Source organism: Mus pahari, chromosome 3, assembly GCF_900095145.1.
Source record: "Mus pahari chromosome 3, PAHARI_EIJ_v1.1, whole genome shotgun sequence".
NCBI lineage: Eukaryota > Metazoa > Chordata > Mammalia > Rodentia > Muridae > Mus > Mus pahari.
In genome coordinates, this window is record NC_034592.1 from 118,813,537 (window position 1) to 118,835,216 (window position 21,680).

General features: G+C 40.3%; 1 protein-coding gene across 13 annotated transcripts in view; it reads left to right on the forward strand.

Moving 5' to 3' along the window:
* The window catches only part of Plcb4 (phospholipase C beta 4), a 368,815-nt gene that overhangs the window by 196,211 nt on the left and 150,924 nt on the right, over nt 1-21,680 (forward strand). The window contains exon 1 of one of the 13 annotated variants that reach the window (XM_029535874.1): nt 5,959-6,004. The exons of the other annotated variants lie outside the window; for them this stretch is intronic. The gene's annotated coding sequence lies outside the window, so the exon portion shown is untranslated. Of the gene's footprint in view, nt 1-5,958; nt 6,005-21,680 lie in introns of those variants that run through there. 13 annotated transcript variants of the gene reach the window in all.

Below are 21,680 nucleotides of genomic sequence, written 5' to 3' on the forward strand. Positions count from 1 at the left end.
ATCCACCCACCACATGCCCACTGCCTCAGAAGGTCAGCTGTGTGCTATTTTTATTCACTTAAATATCACAGCCATTCAGAGCAAATATTTCTAGCTTGCCTTCTGAAGGATTTGAATATTGAGAACAGAAACACGCTCAGAGTCAGAACAAATAGTTGCAGAGATACAGTGTCCCACTTACACCTCTGTTTCCTAACGAACGGAGAATGTGGCATGTGAGCCGCTGGTCTTTTCTAATACAGGCTGGTGACCTATGGCAAACTTAAAGGCTCCACCGTGCAAGGAAGGGACTGGTCGTTTTTTATGCTGGTGTATTTCATTGCAGTCGGGATGAGAAAGAGGTTTGATGTTTCAATCTTGGACCCGGGTTGGTGGCATTGTTTGGGTGGCTTTGTTGGAGGATGTATGCCAGTGGAGGTCAGCTAAGAAAATGAAAAGCCTCTCTCCATTTCTTCTGTTTCTTTATTGTGAGCCCCACCTTATGCTTCAGCCGGCCGTTGCTGACTGTCCTGCTTCTCCTCCATGAGGGACTCTTATCCCTCTAGAATGGAAAGGCAAACAAACCCTTCCTATGAGTTACCTCAGTCATGGTGCTTTGTGGCAGCAACAAAGCTTTAACGTCCATGGTTTCCAGCTGCATTTAAGCAACAGCCTGACCCATGAAGGCACATGTTACATAGGCAGGGCACCCAAAGCCCACACTTGCAAGTACCCTTTTCTCAAAAAGTACGTAGAAAGTATTTATTCATTTAGGTCTAAAATTGAACATGAAACGAAGAGTCAAGCAAAGATACATATTAGTTTACCCAGGATTATTTTAGCCACTGGTGACTTTGCATAGTACCTTACTTCCGACTGGACATTGCATCTGCATGCATTCAGTACAATCCAGTACAATAACCCTAACAAGTACCTAGTACAATCACACTAACAAGTACCTACTACCTCCAGGTTATAGGATCTCACAGCTGGCCGATGTGATAGCTGCGGTTCCATTATTGTCTTGTGCAATAATTGAGTAATCACTGGAGCACCAGATGGCAGCTGATGTGTCCTCAGGTGACCTGACTGCCACTGGTTCTCAAACACACTTGATACCTCTTAAGCAAGATGGCTAATAGTTTTATGAGGCCTGGCAAATTTTGATGTCTGCTATCTAAAAGGACAAGAAATTCTCTAAGGACAAAGTGCAGACTTAAACCTAAAATTAAATTATTCATTTTTTAGTTTGTTCTCTGTATATTTTGTCTGTGTTCTTTTACCTATATGTTGAATTATTTTTATTCTATAGGGGGTAATATACAGCATATAAAAATGATTCAGTTTTTGTACATATATAAATTATTTCAGATGCAGATGTGAGCTCAAAATAATTATATTGCCAGGTGGAAATGTTCTTTGCCTTGTAGAGTTATTATAAAGTGTATTTATATTATAAAGGCATTATTAATATCAAATACTGAGTTAATAAAAACAGTTTCTAAAACATATTTCAGAAATTACAAAAGAAAAACTTGGTAAGACATCTTCATCAAAATGAAAGCTGTGACTCCCATTAGGATATTTATGTAAGAGCTACTGTGGTGTGTTTCTGGGTAGCTTTCTGCCTAGTTGATAACACATATCACACCTTAGCTTTTCACTGAAATCATCCAGCAAGCATCATGCTTGTCGTGAGAAGCTCTTTCAAAGGGTTGCACTTAATGGACTTGCTCTGCTTCGTTTTGGGGACTTGTCAGTTAATTGTCCCCTGCCGTACTGTTGGAGGCATGGTGTAGTCCCTGTGTTTCTCTGCTGCAAGCCGACCAGCCAGCCAACCCTATGTGTTGTGCAGATGACAAAGCACTTGTAACACGGGGCTGAGGTGAGGACCAAGTTGTTTAGCTGCAGTGTAGGGACTTCTATGGATACCAGTTATTTAGCAACAGAGGTCATATCTTCAGAGAATTTCTGAATGGGCCATGATCTTCTGGCCTGTTCCTCTTGTACTCTTCTGTTTCCTGTCACAGTTGAGATTACTAGTAAAGGACCCCAAGATTAAGGTAAAGGACCCTCAAGCTGGCTCTTTCTGTTATGTCTCCTAGTTGTGAGGAAGAGTGAGGCAAAGACATCATGTTTTTTGCTTTACCTGAAACTTGACGTGGGCAGAGGCGATGGGACACTAAAGACAGGGAGGAAAGCCAGAGTCTCTGTCAGTGGGTCCCCATCCCTTCTTGGCTGGCATTAGCACCAGCAGGGTATTCACGCTAGAATTACCCAGAGCAACACTGACAGAGAAGCCTCACTGCCTTGCTTGGGTTTCCAGTGTTGGTCTCTACACCTTTGCTGTGGCCAGTCCTTTGGATCCTGAGCCCCTGGTGTGCCTTCAGTAGTTTTTGTCTTTGTTCCTGTTTCCATAATGACATTTTTCCTCTATGAAAAAGATAATAAAGTGGAGGAAACACAGGTCCAAAACGATCACTCTGCAGTGGATTCAGCCGTAAATATATCTTCAGTCTCCACAGAAGGTGGTACTGTGGCAGGGTCCACCCAGACTAGCATGTGTTCCTCATCACAAAAGGCCGAGGGACACACTTTGCTATGGTTCAGCAAAGGACTTTGAGCTGGGGTAAAGAGATAGCTATCCCATGGGAAGAAAAAAAATTTTTTTTAAAGAGGCATACCACATATTACATAATAGATGCTGTTTTGAAAGTTTCCCCAGAATTAATTTCCCATATTAAATCATGTCTCAGAATTTCTCAGGAACTTTGCTTTTTAAAAGAACTGTTAAATTTTGTAGCAAAAGTGTCATAACACTCCTATGCTGACTCCAGGACAAGGATATCTTGTTTAAATCCAGGAATTGCTTGAGGCCTAAGTTTCCTCTCTCAAATGCAACGTAGTCACAAGGCGGCTTTCTTCAGTTAGAGGAGAGAGAACACTGCACAACTTAGTATTTGAAGTCAGTTTTAACCCTTAACAAGCATTGCCATGAATCTGAAAATTACCACATTCTATACATGTAAAATAGCATTTTGGATTAGTGTTCTTTGAGCTATGAGCCATATCTGTTAGGCTGGTTATATTACCATATTCACAATAGCTCATGGCTCATTAGTTATAAGTGATAGGATGATATGGTCTAGGAGAACTTCAAAGTAATTCAGTTGAACCATGATGCTAAATAGATGTTTAAGTAATACTGAACTCTAAAATGTTTTACTCTTATGTTTATCACATATTTTATTGTCTAAATTTTCCTCAGAAAGTATAGACTCCTTTGTTTAGACTGATTGTCTAAGTAGTGTGAAATGTAGATGTGAATGTTTTTCTTAATTGAATTGAGGATGAATTAAAAGCTAGGCTTCCTAGAAAACTGTATATAGCAAATGCATATCTTTTCCTTCTGACTTGGTTTAATTAGAAAAAAAGTGAGCTGGCAGAGAGCTCTGGGGGTAAAGACATTGCTATCTGATTTTGCAAGCTTGGAAACCTGAATTTAATTTCATAAACCTGTCTAAAGGTGAAAGGATAGAATCGACTCCAAAGAGTTATGTTTTGACCAACGCACATACACAGTTGCACATGTGTACTCTTAATCCTCATACCACACACACACACACACACACACACACGTGCTTTTTTTAATAAGAAAAAAGTAACATTAAAGCATTAACACTATACTTTGAACATCTTTTCTCATGATTGTGTTATTGATAGAGCTAGTGATTTACCAACACTATCAGACACTCAAATTAAACATAAAATGCAGCTGGGTGTTGTAAATGGCTGTTAGACAGCCCCTGCTACACAATACTGTTATAGAAGCCAGATGCCCTCACTCAGAGCCTTAGTCACTCTCAGAATCACATGGTCTTACTCATTGCTTGGAAGGAAAGAGAATCCATTAATAAGAATAATTTGGGAAAAAGCAAACCCTGACATCAAACGGAATCGAGACTAAAACATAGACATGTAGCTTTGTTTCCCTGGGGAATAATGGCCACCGTGTCATTGCTCATTCGATTATGTAGATAGTCTCTGGTTGTCTGCTAAGTGCCTATTACTGCTAGGGACTGGGTTTAGAGAATAGAGAAGGGGGGAGGGTCCCAGACAAATAAGCCAGGATCTTTTTCTTGTCAGGCTGCTCATACTAAAGAGTACATGTGTTTGCTCATAGCAATTAGTGTCATCCAGAAGGTGATGTTATAGTTTTATATGCTTCCTTGAAAAATTTCACTGAGAGTTGATTAATCCTATTATTCTATATTCTCAAATTTCTACCCAGGATCATTTGCTAGTTCTTATCTGCCCATCCCCTTCAGTCCCTGGAGATCCTTTCTCCTTTTCTTGATCTTCTTTTTTTGTCTTGCAATAGGGTTTTATGCAATCCAATCTAGCCTCCTGCTCTCTATATATGCAAGAATGACCTTTGACTTCTGATCCTCCTGGCTGGGTCTCCTGAATACAAGTAGTGGAATTACAGGAATGTTTTACCATAGCCAGCTTGGATCTTGTTTGTATTCCTTAATAATATCATTCTGTGCCACCTAATGAGAATGGACATTTGTTGTTCATCATTTCTGCTTTGCCCCACTAAGGGTGCTGAACCACCTACACACGGCTTAGGGAAGGTAAAATGCAGTCTGAGATGGGGTCCCAGCTCTCGGCATTTCTCCAGGTGAGAAACAGTGAGGACTGTGGTGGGATGGAGGCTGTAGTTCTCAAACTCCAGGGACCTATCTTAGGCTAGGCTAGGAGTATGGATCAGTTGGAAGAGGGGCTCTCTTAGGGAGACTAGGGTGAGGCTCTGAATGACAAAGTCCTCCTCCCATGGTTGTCCTTGATGAAGGGAAACTAATTGGCTAAACACTTGGGGCTTATCTAGATACCTAGTTAGCATGAAAAACTCAAAAATAGAACCTTTTATAAAGTTTTTTTTTTCCCCCATCAAGTTTTTATGCTATCTGACCAGTTGTCATGGTCCTCTTAGTGGGGTATAGTGGTCATGTCCAGACAGGAACCTGGTCGGGAGCTAGTTCAAACTCCTGCTCTTCTCAGTTCTAAGATTTATTGGGGTTCTGAACTTGCTACAACCTTACCAGTTCTTCTGTCTGGTGGCACAGTCTACTGCCCCACAGGCCTTCAACCTCTAGAGGTGCAGAAATCTCTCTCTCATTTTTCCTTCCTTGTTTGTGAAGATATATATTATTTCTCGTTTCCTGCATTACAAACGACTCTGAAGTTGTATGGACTTATAAAACAGTCCTGGCTTTTTTTTCTTTCATAACTTGGTTTAGTGGTTAGGTGATTTGGCTGTTCAGACCCAGTTCATCGAGGAACAGATGACAAGAGGTGGCCTTGTTCACAGATTTGGGGGCCATAGTTGTGAGATTGAGTGAGGTTATAGGTTCCCACAGCCTGCAGTGTTCCAAAGAGAAGGTGTGTATTTAAGCAAGGCATATGCCTGAGCACATGTGTAATGCCACGGAGAGAAATAGTCTCTCTCTTTTGATGGGAGAAGCTGCACAGACATGCAAAAGAGTGTATCTGTGTGTCTCTTTTAGTAATATACCGCCATTCATGGAGGGTGGGGGGCACATCTTGTCCAATGAATGAAACAAGTAAAGTTCACTTCCTGCAACTGCTGGATGAAAGGGGAATGGTCCCCAAAGCCTTCTATGTACTTAGGGATTTTGTTTGCTTCAAATGACAGTTATGTCTCACTTCTTTAACCTCAGTAGAATACATTCAGGCCTCTGAGCATTGGCCAAATTCAGATACCATGTGTTTCCATCCTTGACCCCTGTGTGATTTGAGGCCAGTCTTCCAATAAGTGGGGACTAGGCCAGGGACTATGTATATGAAGTGATTGCAACTCTCAGGAAGAAAAGTGTACTGTGGCTAACACTTCGAATCTGTCAAACCTTAAACACATCTTATTATATTAGTTCAGGTCTTTCTCCTTCCAGGACTAGATGAATGGGTTTCTCCAGGAAGCCTTTCTGTCCGGTCTTCCCTGGTAAGTGTCATCTCACCTTCTAATGCCTATAAAGTGTTGGTTCATTTGAGATGGATTGTCTACCTACATCTCATGATTTCCAACATCTATGACTCTGATCGTTGGATCTATGCCTAATCCTCTCTGGGAAACTGCACAATATCCTGACTAACAGGGACAGTAAAACAATTAACAAATGAGTATCTAGCAGATGAGGAAGACTCCATATTTAACTCTTGTGTTTTATTTTGTTCTTTTCTACTGTATATTTTAATGTTCCATTTAATTGTTTTTTTTGTTTGTTTGTTTGGTTTGGTTTTTTTTTTTTTTTTTCGTCTGGGTCACCAACACTTTAGGTCATTGTCACAGAGACACTCCCTTATTAATTCCTTCTTTGCAGAAAGAACAGAAGCAGGTGTTCATTGACTCCATTCAAGACAATATGGAGTGTCAGCTTTGTCCCCCATGTATATGGGTAGCAAATGCAAATGGAAAGCAAAATTTGTAAAGTTGCTATCCTAGTTGAGAGACAAGTCGAACATTCATAAAACATACTTGAAGATGTGTGTTAAATAGAAAAACAGAGCAGGCAAGAAAGAGACATGTCAGTGGTGATGCTCTGATGTTTCTTAATGGGTGGCCAGGGAGTACCTAGCAGATATGGTGACATTTATACTATTGCCTGAGGTAGCGAGCAAACCATGCACAGAAAAACTGTCTGCCCTTAGTGGATAGTATATGAAAGCTTTAGCAAAATGGTGACTAGCCTTCCTGAGGCACCAGGGAAAGGCCAGATGGCTAAAGCCCTAACAAAGGAGAGCAATAAGGAAAAGATGATTGGCTAGAAAGAAGCTAGTTAACCTATAGTATAGGCTTAGATCCCAATGCAGAAGAAGAATCACAAGTCAAGATTAAATAACCTAAAGACCCGGACTAGTGATCAGCATATGGGATTCCAGAGAAGCAGGCGGGAAAGAGAGGCAAATGTGCCTTGTCTTATGCCCTGTCTGTACCCCTCTGCCTTCCAATGCTACGCTGCTTACCTTGCTTCCTCACTTAGGGAACCTACTTCCAAGATTGACCCTTTGAGACTCTTCACTGCAGGAAAGTGATGTTCTGGTATGTGGAGAAGTGCATGGTTCCACAAGAAACAGATAACAAGACCAATGGGGTCCATCACACAGCTTTTTCTCTGTCTCTTGCTGTCCACTAGGTTAATACACGTGTCAAAGCAGATCCTTCACTGTGCATTTTTTTTCATATCATTTACGGTCTCGGAAGGATTAATTTTAGGTCAGGTAGAAACTACCGTGCCTAGGTTCTTTGGGTAAAACTCGGTAATTGTGTTACACTAAAAGACAATAAGTACTTGTTTAAATTAACATGCCTTGGATTGATGCTTTCTGCTTGGGGAAGAAGATGGAAAAGGCAATGGTTGGGTTTTCAGTGCAATAAAGCAACCTACCCTGTGACTGCTTCCCTTTTACCAACCTATTTGCTGCGAAGAAAGCCATTGAGAAAAAGAAGCTTTCAGGACAGGTGTGGTAGGAGTAACTTTGAAAAATATAAAAATACAACATATTGTGATAGATATATATGATTTAGACAATTTCAGTGTCTGGAAAATATATACTTTTCACAATGCTATTATTCTAAACAGCCAGTCAGACTTACTCTGAAGTTATTTGTTTATTTCAAGATAATTTAGTTATTTCTGATGTGGGTATTTTTGTGAGTGTTGTTAGTCTCTGGTGTGTATTGTTGAATTGAAGGCAAAACTAAATTATCAGTTTATGGCTTTATGTGGCTCTCAGGAAGTACAGTTGTATTCTTTCCACTTTGGTATAATATCATCTTCTTAGTGCTAGAATTCAGAAGCAATGTAGAGCACAGTTTAGATTCTAAACCTTAGAACTTTTAGTTTAATAATTTGCTTTATCTTGATAAGTATGAATATTGCTGCAATAGAGAAATGGCTTCTGGAGTTCCCAGTTTGTCTGCATATGTGGAGTTAGAGAAGACAGCCGCTGCTCTGCGTGACCCACTAATGAGTTTTCCCTGGCCAACGCTTGAAAACAATATGAGTAACAAGGGCTTTTTTAGATTCCAGAAGAGCACTGGGAAGTGTTTCTTCTAATCCATTCCTCTTACTAGGGGGCCAAAGACTAGACCAAGTGTGGCTAGATAATCATGTATCCTAGAATTATGAGGTTCCATATATAACTCAGTGCAGTGGCAGGTTTTTGAAATTATCCTGGAGTTTAAAGTAGATATTTCCCCTACTTACATTCAATAATGTATATTCCTACATTTAAGTAATCTGTCGATAAATTAAAAATGTTGAGAATAGTACCTGCCTTTAATCTCAGCACTATGGAGGCAGAGGCATACAGATTTCCATGAGCTGGAGGCCAGCCTGGTCTACAAAGTGAGTTCCAGGACAACCAGGACAACCTGGGCTGTTAAACAAACAAACAAACAAACAAATCTGTCTCAGAAAAACAAAACAAAAAAACAAGAAAATATACAAAACAAAACAAGAAGACCCCAAAATTTCTAGAAATATATGTATTTGTGGAATGTTTCTATTTACAAACCTTCACACCTATTGTGAAAATTCCTTCCCTGGGGAGATGTAAACAATATCTACCTTACGTCTAAGACCTTTCTTTAGGCTGGAGGCATCTGCAAATTTAAGCATACTTTAGAATTTGCCTCTTGCTCCAGGAGAAGAAGTGGCGGTTCTGTGGGCAGCCATATAAGCCTTGAGATGTCTACAACACATGTCTTCATAACAGGCTGAGAATGTGTCTGGAGTTATTACATCTGCTTTAAAACATAAACCCACAAAATGCAATGGGAGTAAGCGAGCTGAGAACCTTACCAGCAAGGTTATATTTAGTCATGATTTCAAGGACAGAACATTCTAGAGCACTGTTAAGGTGCTACAGAGAATAATCAGAGGTAGAGGGCCTGGCGTGTGACATTAGTCAGTTTCTGAGTGGATCTGTTTATTAACAGAACGTCTCCTGAGACCTTTTGGCACCTAATCAAAAAGACTCCTGTGTTCTTTGTTCTGGATATCTGGCTATAAGCTAAGCCTCTTAAAGCTCCTACCAGGTCTCCTTTTTGTAAGTCAAAGGATGGTGTCCTTTTTGGTGATGTTCTGATTACAAGTTCTCCATGAACTTGAGGCAGTTCCTTTCTATAATCAAGGATCACAATATTCCAACAAATGTATATCAATGAAGATTTCATAACTGTAGAGATGGCTCAGTAGTTAAGAGCACATGTTGCTCTTGCAGAAAACCCAGGTTCAGTTCCCAGCACCCATGATATTCACAACCATCCATAACTCCAGTTCCAGGGGACATGGTGAACGTACATATAAAGGCAACACACGCACACACTCCCCCCCCCACACAAATAAATGAACTTAAAATGTTTTTATTTGGGGGAGAAGAAAACCAACAGAGAAAAACTCATGACAATAATTTCACACACTGCCAGACAACAGGCTTCAGTTCCCTGGTCATATTGGACACATTCTACATTTATCCTAGAATTCATGTCTTAGAAAACTTAAGTTGTCAAGCCCAGGCTCATGGACTCACATACAACACACGGCTGTACCTAAGTCATCATTGAGCTTGCCCAAGAGGATCTCAGGAAACAGGAAGGGTTATGAAGAAAAGCAAAGTTATTATTGGCACTTGCGCTAGACTTTTTCTCAAGAACACGAGCTCGTTTTGCTAGCTATTAAAACCTTAAGCTATGTTTCCATCTCATTCCTTTGTGAAGGGAATGGACTGTGTTGATAAGCTCCTCACAATTGTAGGGTATTTTTTAAGTTATTCTCTTAGAACTAATAGGCAGGGAAGCTGTTTTCCTGACTTGACTTTTATGAGCCCCAGTTTTATCTCTCATTGCTTATCTGATGTGAAATGGTTGCAATATTTGAAGAAAACTTAGTTGAGTCATACAGAAATCTTAATAACTTCAGGCTCTTGGGGTATCTCTGTATGCTAACTTAGATTTTAATATTATAGAAATGCAACAGTGACCTTTCCATAAAGCCTTCACAAAATTACTTTGTGATATAAGCTACCAGAGACATGAGAACTTTCTTGAAATGACAGTACACAGTATTGATCTGCATTTTGTGGTGTATTTTATACCCATCTTTCCTTTATGCTAAACAGCACTCATTTTCATAGTTTTAAGCTGGGGGAAAGGCAAGTGTTTTTTTTTTTTTTTTTTTTTTTTTTTAAAGTTGTATTTTCCCTGTGGGCCAGCTCATTTGACTGTGGTTAAAGAGACTATTGTCTCGGTTCTGACAGGCTTCACGATTTAGAAATGAGTTGACAAGAGAGGAAACTCCACTAGTTTGTTTTAGCTTTTTAATTTTAAGACATTTTGGGCACAGGGGCCTGAAGCAGCTGCATGTGATGGTTTGTGACAAGTATTAATTCAGGATATTGTTTTCAGTTTAGAAAACAAAATGATTACTATTTGGCACACGAGCTGTGACTTCCCAAAATTAATGTTGGCCAGAATCCTGAAATCAAGAGTTCCTTTGTCTTCCAGAGATTGGCACAGAGATGGCTAAAAAATGTCTAAAGCCTGCAGCTAGTAGCTTTAACTTTTTACTCTATTTTCCATCATTTCTAGTTTAGGGTAGAACAAGGCTAAGAAGGTATAGTCATAGTTTGTCAACTGTCTTCTGTGTTCTTCCTCGTGGCTTGAATGTTTCAGGTCCCTTTCAATCCAAAAATGATTTAACCCAAAAAGATGACGGCTCCTCAAGCAACAGGAAGCTGTTCACTTTAGTAGGGTCAAGACTATCTACAGATGGAAAAACAGGGCAGCATTCTGCAGCTAACTACTCACCCTAAGCTCTCACCAAAACTCTTTCCAGAATAAACACCAGGACATGGTTCACTGCATATCTGTGGTGAAGGAATGGTTAGACTTTGATTCACAGGAATTTGTAAAGAGCCTGGAGTGTCATAGTGGCTTGTACCAACTCAGTGTTATTTTCTGAAGGACAACAGAAGAACAGATAAATCATGTCAGTCATCCAGCAGAGAATCCTTTGGTCACCTCTAAGAAGGAAAGTGACCATCTGCGTCTTGAAGTGGATTGTAGTATCTACTCCATGAAACTGCTCACTTCATTGTGAAATAATTCTTAGTTTCCTGGTGATTTATAGTCTGTATTCCTGACTGGGCATATAACCTATATGATAGAGTACTTACTATATGTAAGACAATAGGTTTCAGCCCTGGCACTGCAAAATAAAAATAAACAAAATAAATAGATGAATAAATGCAATCATGTGCTCCTGAGATCAGTGGACTTTGTCATTCTTACTCTTGACTGAAAACAGAATGACCATATTGTTCGCTCTTCAAAGTTCTTAAAGAAGTCCCTTGACTGGACCTGAGAAGGTCAGGCTAGTGGTGTGATGAGCTTCTCCTTGCTTCCATTGCCTCAGGTTTTCAGCTTCAGATCTTGCTCCATTACAGGGAGAGTTCATTTGGACTCTGCTGTCATATAGTCTTACCTTGTGTGACATAAATGGTTCATTGTCATCAGGCCACTGTTCTATTGACAGGCTTCAAAAGATTGTAGCACAAAGGTTCACAGAATACTTAAATGATGGCATCTGGTGGTTGGCTGAGATTGTCGTACCCTTTGATCAAGCACTTCTGAAAGCTGATTAAGAGTCAAGCAATCACCTCTATACCATTAGCTCATTAAAGTTGAAGTTCACCCAAAGCTTAGGTGTTTATCATACGAAAAGGCCAATTCCCTTTGCTTTTCTGTTGTTCTCACAGCACCTGAAATAATTAGGTAATGTAAAGAAAAGGTTTGAGCTCATAATTTTTTTTCCTAGGTTGTTTCCTGACCAGTCAACTATGTTTCCTCGAGATTTTGTTAGTTTATAATTAGGTGACCGAAGAGAACCACTCAACTATTGACTTGGAATGAAAGAGGGAAAGAAGATGAGGTTGGGGTACCAGTGTCCTCTTCAAGAGCATGCCCCCAATAACTTGAAGACCTCACACAAGGGTATGTTTCTTGAAGACCATACCACTTGCCAGAAGTTGATGGGTCAAGGACCAAGCCTTTAGCCTATGTCCTTAGGAACAACACATTAATCCAAACCAGAGCAGCATCCTGAGGATCTTGGCATTGCTTGCTCTTAGTAGATGTTAACAATTGTATGTACTCTTTAAAGATGTTATCAATTGTATATATTCTTCCAAAAAGCCTTTTCTTAGTAGTGAGCTCAGCTCTGGGCATGTTTGGATACCTGACCTCCCAGAAGAAGGCTGGTGAAGATGGCTCAGGAAGCAGCTGAATAGAAGGGGTTGAAGTTCTAAAAGGGGGTCAAGAATGGTGATGGCACTAAATTTCTGTGGAAGGAAGAAAAGATGAAGGGCAGGAGCTGGGGCAGCACTTCCTGCAGAATGAGGATCTGTGGGATAGAATGGAAGGTGAGAGTTAGATTCTGGAAGATTAAGGAAAATTATAGCCAAGATAATTATAGAGTTTGAAAGCTCAAGGCTTAGATGCCCAACAGCATCTGAACAGAACATTTGAGTTAGATCCCATGTTTTAAGACAGTTAGGAAATGACAGTGTCAAATGCAACCCTTGAAACAAATTTGGCCATAGGGAGATGCAACATTCGTGGTCAAAAATATATATTAATTATAAGCCTTCTTTTGAAAACTTTAGTATCACAAACATTAAATGGCAGTTGATATATGTCTTAGTCAGGGTTTCTATTCCTGCATAAACATCATGACCAAGAAGTAAGTTGAGGAGGAAAGGGTTTATTCGGCTTACATTTCCATACTGCTGTTGATCACCAAAGGATGCAGGACTGGAACTCAAGCAGGTCAGGGAGCAGGAGCTGGTGCAGAAGCCATGGAGGGATGTTCTTTACTGGCTTGCCTCCCCTGGCTTGCTCAGCCTGCTCTCTTATAGAACCCAAGACTACCAGCCCAGAGATGGCACCACCCACAAGGGGCCTCTCCCCCTTGATCACTAATTGAGAAAATGCCTTACAGCTGGATCTCATGGAGGCATTTCCCCAACTGAAGCTCCTTTCTCTGTGATAACTCCAGCTGTGTCAAGTTGACACAAAACTAGCCAGTATAATATATTACCCACAAGACCTGATTTATTCAAGGCATGGTCAAATTGGATGTCGTTCCTTTAGTCTTGGAAAGAGAAGAATTGAAATTAAAACACATGTAATGGCTGAATCCTGTTGTGATTCTCCAGCATTAAGTGTAGACAACTACATTAATTTTGTTACAACAAAATTGCACTACAGATAGTCCCCAGTTAGCATAGTAGACAACTTAATGAAGTGCAGCAAGTAAACAGAGCCTGCTTTTTTCTCCCTTCAATTAATATTTCTTTATAATATTTAGAAAATTCTAAAAGGAGGGAATTAAAAATGAGTCCCACAAATAAACAGTTATTTTATAAGTACATTTAAAATAAAAAGAAACTGCCTTTTCCCATGGATAATGTAAAATATTTTCTGTTGTCTGTTTTTGATTTGGGAGTTAAAAGACTCTATCCTCAGGTAGGAAACTAGAGGGTATGGTCATCCGGACTTACCCTTCAGTGACAGTCTCTAGTTGAGCTACGCGTTATTAAACAGCTTAAAGATGACTGCAGGGATAGGTCACCTTCGCTCATTCTGTTTAAAGGCCATTCCTTCTGAGTGCCTTACTGTATTTAGGAAGATTGCTATTGAGAATGGAGGCTGCAGCATAAAGGAGAAGCCACCCCAGGTTTGAATTCCAGTTCTAAGGGACATGGAATTTTCTGAGGTTTATTTTCCACCATTTGTGACTGGAATGGAGCTCATGAGAAAGCTTAGTAAGATAAAACTTTCTGTTTGCGTTAGGGAGAGCTTCAAGCTTAGTGGATGGGGTGAGCAGTGGTTATAATCTCTGCACTCCGGAGCCCAGTGCTGTTTGAACCCATCCTCTCCTTGGACCTGCAGGAAGTCTTGCACACTGCATCTCCATCCTCCTTGCCTGCAGCCAAGTGGCATTTTAGAATCTGTTGGTTTAGACTCTTTCCCCCCGAAGAAACAAAGTAATTGATCACAGATGACACAATGACCAAAGCGGTTTCCAGGAACATTGCTTATTAGTACAGACACTTGAAGAAACCAGGCCCATGTCTTACAAGGGGAAGCGCACTTAAAGAAACCCCAATTTCTGCTCTCTTTTCCCAGGCTGGCTTGAATTAAATGTCAGCAACATTTACTAAAATAGTATAGGCTACAAACTCTTGGGAATGACCTCCCATGTGACTGACCTCTGGTATCTTCCTGTTGCCTCTGGGCCTTGTTAGAACGAAGGATGTTTTTTAGTTCCTACACAAGCCAGGGAAGCAAACACACTTTAAAACAATCCCGTAACAGCACACATCTTATGAAAGGGACAATTATTTGAAGGCTGTTGACCTTCCACGGATTGGGAAAGCTTTTTGGCCTCTTGTAAGTGTGCTTTGATACTGGAGGGCTGTCCTGGGAATTCCACCTTGTCACTGTGCTGCCCTTTGCTCTTCAATGAACAATGGTAACACATTGTCTGATGTCCTACTTGGACCCATCTTAGTATGGCTTTTGTTGTGGGAAAGAAATATATTCCAGGATGGCTATGCTGCATTTTACATAACATCTGCCCTTATAGACTTTAATTTACTCATATTATAGCTTAAATAATGCTCAATCCAGCTAAGCCTGAAGAGTCCGGAAAACATATGATGTATATTGTACAAACAAGGACACATGCTTAACCTTAAAGAGGTTCGGTGCTCCCTCTGCATCCAGCAGCTGGCTGGGATGGAGCCAAGATAGACTCACGGTCACTTGTTTGTGATTGCCAGTTTGTCTACTCTATAGGAGGCTTAGTATTCATTGTGGAAACAGGTTAATGTGTAATTATAGTTAGGGCCACTTTTAAAGCTGTAGACACAATGCTTATAGAACTGTAAGATATGGCTATCTCTTGTTCACTTTCCTAATGGAACATTGGAATGTTTATCTCATGACGTAAATATGGATGCCTCTATGACTGAAGTGAATGAAGAAGACCCTGTCACCCTGCCAGACTATCAGATGAAGCCACAGGCAGCATGTGCTGTGTATGCCTGGAGCTTCACTGCTGTTTCTGATTCTGAACTTTGAACCCAGAGCCTTCTGCATCTTAGAGTAGCACTGTATCTCAGAGCCACAGCCACAGCCATAGCCACAGCCCCTACTTCTAGTTTTATGCCCATTCTCATGTCAGGGAAAAAGAGTTTCCCACTAGTTCATATGTTATCTGCTTGTCTTGTTTAGAAATCCAGTTAGTACAAGGGTCATTACCAAGAGTAAAAATATGCAGGTTTTGATGTATTTGTAAATGGGGATCTTCACAAAGAAGTCAAATCTGAAGAGATGACAAAATTAAGATACTTTTATACTTTCTAGACAAAAGCATCTAATAAATTTGTGAAGTGATTTTAATATGTCCCTAGAGGTTTTCTCTAAGAGTTAAAGAGGAAGGAATACAGGATTAGAGCCACCTCCCTGTGCTCCTGAAGGACACTGAAGAACCCTGGCTTAGTGACTGCTCTGTTCCTGTGAAGAGACACCATGAGCCATGAGCAATGCAACTCTTAGGAAAGAAAGCATTTAACTGGGGATGGCTTACAGTTTTAGATGTGTAGTCTATTATCATGGTGGGAAGCAGTACAGTACGTAGGCTGATTGATGCTGGAGCAGTAGCTGAGAGCTACATCTTGATCCATAGGGAGGTGGGAGAAAGGAGGGGCTCGCACACACCTCCCCCCAAATAACTAAACAAAATAATTTGAATTTGAAATTTTTAAAGTAGAAACAACTTGCGTAAAGACTTAGATTCCATGTACTTTCTTCTCACAGTCCTGATTTGCCTTTATCAGATCCATCACTGAGTTTAGTGTAAAACATTTGAAGGTTTGAAATGACACCGTTTTGAACACACAAAGTGCTGTCCTATGTGGTTGAGGTTTATTTATGCTATATGTCTTTAACTGAGACTTATTTTCCGGACATAGAGTAATACCTTTGGGGCTATGAGCATGGGACAACTGTTATTTTCATATGTATTTAGTGCATATATATTATATTTTCTCCATATATGGTCTGAACACAATTCCATTATGCATGGTCATGCATGGACCTCAGCTTTATCCTCATCCTATGACTCCTGTGTAATAAATAGCAGTGGCCTATTTATAAAACAGCTTAGCCAGTGTTTAACTACAAGGAATCTTGATTAAATTTAATAGTTCATTGTGTGTGTGTTTATTTTAATAAGAAAATAGTTTTTAAAAGAAAGGATCCTTTGAGTCTTTGAATTTGGGCCTGCCCCATCCACAGATTCTTCCCTGTGTTACGCAATCTTGTCTTGTAGTCTTCAGACTTAACACGTATTCATGCCTGAGGCAACCTTCAGAAAGATTATTCAAGGCAAGATAAAATAAAAACCTCCCCTTTGAAATACTCTAATAATTAAAGCAAAAGTTGAGCCTGTAAAGTAGTTTTTTTTTTCTTTTGAGAAGTTTGACTTAATGTTGGTGACATTATTATCTAACTGAGTGAGAGCTAGTCCAAGGGTAACTGAATGGCAAGGTTGGAGAGGGGTAGACATAAGAGGCCTGTGAGGTTACCTCTTAAAGGGGATAAGAAAGCCACATATCCCACTCAGATAAGGTCAGGGTGTCATTGTCTTCGCCAGGACTCAGGTGCCAATGTGAACAGTACACACTTGGGGGAGTGGGCTGATGTGTAGGGCATAGAAAACTGTGAAGGAAATATCCAGCCTAGACGTTATTGATAAGCCCAACCAGCCACAGAGCAACATAGAGAGTGGAAACTTGTTCTGCAGACTGCATTCCAGGCAAGCAGTGGGGTTTGTCCTTTGAGAACGGAGCACTGGGACATTTGGAGACTTTGGAGGGAAGAGTGGGTACACAGAGAAAAGGTGCCTAAGTTTCATTTAGCAAATACTAATTTCCTGTCCTAGTTCATCTTTAGGGTTGGTTGAGAGTTTGTCCAAAAAAGAAAGATACTCATTCATTGTTTTTAATATCCAATATATTGTCATTATAACAGCAAACCCAGATCATTATAGAGTTCAGTGTAAATGAAGTTCAGATTAACATGTTGCAATATGGTATGTGGCAATGGGGCTCTATAGAGAAAGGGATACGAACTGCCAGTGAACTTTCACGAGGTGATAGGAATCTGCTTCTGTAATTGTACCTGGTGATTAGCACCTCAATTAGCAGAGTCAAGAGAGTCTCCCATAGACATGCCTACAGGCAATCTAATGTGCATAGTCATACCGCAAGATTCTTCCTGAGTCATTCTGGAGTGCGTCAAGTCAACAATTAAAACTAAAGGTCACACTGACACAGCTCTTTTTCCAGGCCTAACCCTTTAAAAAATGAAGCTTGAAAGAAATGTTTAAAGGATTACCCAGTAACTTCAGGCCCTCAGTACTGACTACTGGTGTTGACAGCAAAGCAGCTGTCTCCATGTCTCAGTCTCCATGTCTCTGCTTTCTCAGGCTGGAAAGAAGTCCGTTGTAGATAGATGGCCATTCTGTTACTTACCTTCACTTTCCATCCCTGTTACCCGTCTGGTTTCTCTCTCCTCTGGACCGCCTCTTCAGTTAGATGAAGACTCCATCAGCTGTTCTCAATCTCTAGTTTAGATCAGCGTCACGCTCCTAACTGGATATGCCCTTTCTCCCAAGATTCTCATTTAGAAAAGATGGGTGGAGCCTGCAGTTATACATCTGTAATAAGTCCCCCATTGGTGATTGCTGCGTGGTGTTAGTTTCCTGGAAGGAAGAATTTATTTTGGTTCACGGCTTGGGAAAGTCCATCATGGTGGGAGAGAAAAATACTGTAGAGTTTACAGAAGCAGAATCATGTGGCATGGCATTCCTCACATCTCAGCAGACTAGGAAGTAGAGAAAGGGAAATACGTAGGACTTTCCCCCCTTTTTGGTCAGTCTGTCACTGATGAAATGGCGGTACCCAAATTCAGGACCAGTATTCCTTCCTCAGTTAAATCTCTCCAGAAACATTCTCAAAGACATACCCAGATGTTTCCTGTGTGATTACAAATTCAGTGATGTTGACAGTGACGATTAAATATGACAGTGCCCTCCTTGGAGAAGCACTGATGTAAGAGAAGCCAAGAGAGCCTGAGCCCTCTTTCAACTTTTCTCATAAGATTCTAGTTTGAATCCCCACGTTGAGTATCCAGAACCAACTGCTGTCAGCTTGATGGGTACACCAGGGAAGACACTGGAGCACAGGCGATTGGTAACCAAAGCTGGTTGTCTCTCCCTTGATGTCCCTTACCTTTCCAAGGACAGAGCTTCCTCTCACACCAAAAATTTCAGGTTGCAATACCTGAAAACAAGGACCAGAAGGACTTTTATATGCTATGCTTGTAGCCTCTTCCCCAAACTGAACGTTCTCCAAGTACATGGGCATTTTGCTTTATGTTTCCCCACAACTTAATAGAAAACCCCACTGTGAGAGCAAGGAGGGCCCAGTGTTCCTCTGCACAGCTCTGTATGGCTAACAACTACTAGTAAGGGAAAAACTGTTTTGATGATTTTAATGGTAGGAATACACCAAATCTAAAAATTAAAAAAAGTATAATGTAGTAAATCCATAAGATAGAAAGTTTCTCCTTCTTTCTTTTTTAGAGTTTTATTTATTACATATATATGTATGTGTGTATATATATGCACACACACACACACACACACACACACACACACATATGCAGCTGTCATCAGACACATGCTAGAAGAGTGCATCAGATCCCATTACAGATGGTTGTGAGCCACCATGTGGTTGCTGGGAATTGAACTCAGGACCTCTGGCAGAGCAGTCAGTGCTCTTAACCGCTGAGCCATCTCTCCAGCCCTCCTTCTTCTTTTATTATTGAGTTTTGTGCACTGAAGATAATTTTGTCTATACCTTTACATGACTGGCATTATAATAAGTTGGTTTCCACTAGTATCACCACAAACATATGAGTAATGTGTGGTGTCCTGTCGATACGATGGCACCAAGTGATAGGACTCTATTACACTCTGAGGGAATGCCATGTATACCAGCGTGTATGTGCTTGACTATGTGTGGATATTCTAACTGTTCTTACATCTTTCCTTGTATCACCTTAAATAAAAATATCTTCATCTTCTGCAATTTATTACTATAAAAGAAATTTATATACTAATGACAATTTTATTTCTGCAGTATAAAAATATTATTAAGCCAGATATTGGCCTAATATGTATTTTAGAGTACAAACCAAAGAAGGTCTTGTACAATGGTTTGGCATGAGTACTCCTGGCCTCTGCAGAGAGCATTCTCCCTCAGCACTATGGCTCTCCAACATAAGTGATCACTTGCATCTTTCAGAGGGATGGAGCTTCCAGGCAAGAAGTGATTAACAGTGGATTATCAGAGTAGAAATCCTCAGTCATGAACAACTACTTTAATACAGCTTCAGTCATTTAACCTGCTTAAGAGGATTTGGGAGGCCTAGATATGTACTCAGATGGCATGCATGAGAAATGCTACAGTCTAACAACCAACATCCAAGCAATATGAGGGAATGCATCAGCGTCTTTGGGGGAACAGCTACACTTTTGTTGTATTCTGTTTCTTTGAAAACTGATCATCACAGACTGAATTATATTATATTGCTGGGCTCAGAATATGCTTCTCTAACATTTGGTGCCCTGGCATACCGAGTCTGTTAAGCTGAAATGCAGGATGATCACTTTCTGACTTTTCTCATTTGTCTATGAGAGACCATCATACCCAGAGGAAAGGGAGGAAGACACCGAGATGACAAGAAGCATGTGAACAAACAAAGTTTGATGAATATGAGATTGAATCCCATTACCCAGCTATTACAGTTTCTTATGTGGCTGTCCAATTAACATGAAAGCTGTGTGTAAAACATGATTTTGTCCCATTTCTATGAGTCTTTATTTCTGAGAATTCCCTATCATATAATACTTACTAAATAAATTGATTATTACTTGAACATAATCTGTCTTACACTGTAGGAATGTCAGTCATGAGACTTGTTTTGGGCAAAGAATGCTCTCCCTGTGTCATTCCTGTAATAAACCATTGGCTGTTTACTGTATGCAGATCCCGCTGTTCTCTAATGCCCCAGTTAACTCAGCATGTTCTCCACTCATGTTGTAAAGTCCTGATGTCATAAAGCCTGTGCTATGGTCATAACGTTCACCTAATGCATTTATAGAGATAGTTTTTGAAAATTGTATTTTCATCAACTTTTTAAATTACCCCATAGAGTCACACTTTGATCATAATTCTGATCAGTTTTGAGGTACAAGAGATGGAGATATTGGCTTTTTCCCCCTTCTGTTCGCATTTTACTTCTGTGGGCTGTGTGTTTGTGAACTCGAAGAGATTACTTTGCATCAATTGTCCTTCATACTGGATTCAACGTGGCAGAAGCCATAGGTTTTGAAGTTTGAGTCTAGAGTCCATGACTGATCAATTCTGACACCATCATAATCTGTTTTATTTCCAAAAGCATGAATAGCAGAGCCTCTTTGGCCTCAACTAGAGCAGCTTCTTCTTGCAATGGGTATCAGCCAACCAAAAGTGGAGAACATTCCAGTCAACCAGCCCTTTACCCCACAAAGCTGAGGGAACATTATAGAAGCAAAAAGAATGTACTAGCTAAGGGATGGGAAGGGTTGTTGTTAAATGTGGTCTTCTGAACATGAAATAACCATAGTAGCTATTAACTCTTATATACAGGTGAGTGTGTATATAAGACCTGTAGAAGATCTAGCCACGCAAAGGTTTGGCATCAATTGGTTAAGGGTTGTGCTCCTGGGGTCCCTCTACCACCTGAGGAATTATTGGTAGTTGGTAGCTTCTGGGCAAAGAGGAATCATTCTTTGAGGATGTGGTCACTGACAAGGGTGCCCATGCTTCAGTGGGTAGCCCCACACATTGCACATATTGGTAGCACTAATTGGACGTAATGGCTTATTAAAAAGCGAGTGGGGTGGGAGGGGACATGGAATCTGTGTGGGGAAGTGTTGGGGGGAAGATCTTTAAAGAGTGGGAGGGGGAGGGATCCGGTAGATAAGATCATATTTTCTTGCGTACATGTATGAAATTTTGAAGGGTATTTGTTTTTTTTTTTTAAGTAGAACATAGCTTTGTGGAATGTTAATGCAGGTTTCAGCACTGAAGAAGCCGTTGCTAGGTGCTGTGTGTGACAGGCTTCCTGTAGACAGTGAAGAAATGGAAGCCTAGAAGAGGAGAGGGAAACAGTTTACAGCCTTGCTCGTCATGTCTTACTGTTTGTTCTTGCCAAGAGCTCTGGTGGAAAATACAGACACTTTAAGAACAGATTTTTTATGAAAAGAAGTAATTTGTTAAATGTCATCTTTCTTTCAGTTTAGAGAACGTTGTTTCCTAAACATAAAACCTGTGCTTAGTATACTTTTCTACATTTTGAAATAGAAGGAAGTAATTTTTATCACTAAAAGTTTCATCACCAACTCTTAAGTAGTGTGTGTGTGTGTGTGTGTGTGTGT